Below are 1,736 nucleotides of genomic sequence, written 5' to 3' on the forward strand. Positions count from 1 at the left end.
GCTCTTCTCTATTGATGGTGTATCCCAGCCCACGTTCGCCTTACATACTGTGATTTTCACTTGGTTATACATGGTGGTAGAACAGTTCTGCGAGATGCCTTAGCCTCCTGATACTACTGCCTATTATAACACAAAGATAGAAGACAAACGTTAAATTCAAGCACTCATGCTTTTGCCACTCTGTCATCTGGAAAGGCTCCCATCTGCTGTGAACAAGCTTTTTTGGTTAAAAGTAAACCCCCTTCACACATGTTCTTTTGCCCCAGCTCCATGGCAAAGCAGAAGCATCCAGGCCGCATCTTACCTTCTCCTGCGTGGTATCGCAACGGGCTTTTTATAGCCAGAAACTCTCTGAATGCAAAGCACGACATTGGCCGCCAGCTTCCCCTGGCACTGGTTTGGAAGTTATTTATAACTTTAAAATTAGCGTGAAAGCCTACATTTCTCACCAGAACGACTCACAACATCCCCGTTTTCGAGACGAATGTGACGTCCTTTCATTCAGAAGGAAATCCCGCATTTTAACTAACGCAGAGCAATCCAACGCAGAACCAAGAACGCACTGAGGTCCAGCTCTCCTCCTGGCAAACTGGACACTTACCTTTCCGTCGCTTCCTATAAAGTAGATGTGTTTAAAATTGGGCTCTTCTAGGAAATGATCCAAAAAGAGCTTTGTGGGGGGAACAAAAAGACGTCTTGGTTAGTCACCGAGTTGCAAAGCAACAAGTGGAGAGCCAGTGGCAGTGGGGCAGTCACTTTAGCTGAGCGGCATTCACCCGGGATAAGAAAGAAAGGGGAGGTTACAAGCCGGGTGGGTGGTATCTAATCCTGAGCCACTAGTCACTGACCTCACTGACAACTTGTTACTGAAAATACTTCGTTGAAAAAGGCCAGACGCATACTTTGCCTAGAGATCTGTAAGCGTGGCTGTCAGGGAGCTTTGAATAAGTTAGATTTGCATTTCTCTAGCCCCTTTCCAAAATAAGGGCCCTTGCCATCTAATTAAAGCTGAAGGCTGAGATGATTGAGAGTGAAAAGTGGTAAAGCGGAGATGACAGGAGCCCAGGAAACCTACTGTCGAAAGATCGACCCTGTAAAATTCAGGGTCTTCAGGACCATGATGCTGTGTCACATCTGGTGTGTCTTTCCTCTGAAATCTTACCTGCCTTACCCTTGCACCAGTCACTACACTCTCTGCTTCCAGAACCTATGTAGAACCACATAATTATCAGTAGTGTATGTAAAGTGAAAATTTACCAAAAACCTCCAGTATTAAAGCTACCGAAACAGCCCTGGCTGGTTTGGCTCAGTGGATAGAGCGTCAGCCTGCGGACTCAAGGGTCCCAGGTTTGATTCTGGTCAAGGGCATGTACCTTGGTTTCGGGCACATCCCCAGTGAGGAGTGTGCAGGAGGCAGCTGATCGATGTTTCTAACTCTCTATCCCTCTCCCTTCCTCTCTGTAAAAAATCAATAAAATATATTAAAAGGAAAAAAAACTACCAAAACAAAACAAAAACACCGTTTTCTCCAACAAAATTTCTTTCTTCTATGGCTATTTTTTTTTTTCATATTTCCTCTCCCCTCCCCCCCAGTGTCGGGCATCCGCAGTGAGGAGTGTGCAGGAGGCAGCTGATCGATGTTTCTAACTCTCTATCCCTCTCCCTTCCTCTCTGTAAAAAATCAATAAAATATATTAAAAGGAAAAAAAACTACCAAAACAAAACAAAAACACACC

The 1,736-nt window shown here is 44.8% G+C and overlaps 1 protein-coding gene across 1 annotated transcript in view; it reads right to left on the bottom strand.

The window, feature by feature from the left end:
* CTNNA3 (catenin alpha 3) overlaps nucleotides 1-750 on the bottom strand; it is a gene marked incomplete at its 3' end in the record, with an annotated part of 1,162,049 nt that extends 1,161,299 nt beyond the window's left edge. Inside the window, exon 1 of the mRNA XM_015562095.1 lies at nucleotides 602-750. The remainder of the gene's footprint in view (nucleotides 1-601) is intronic.
* Between the last annotated feature and the right edge of the window lie 986 nt (nucleotides 751-1,736).

Source organism: Myotis davidii, unplaced genomic scaffold (genome assembly GCF_000327345.1).
Source record: "Myotis davidii unplaced genomic scaffold, ASM32734v1 scaffold134, whole genome shotgun sequence".
NCBI classification, from domain to species: Eukaryota; Metazoa; Chordata; class Mammalia; order Chiroptera; family Vespertilionidae; genus Myotis; species Myotis davidii.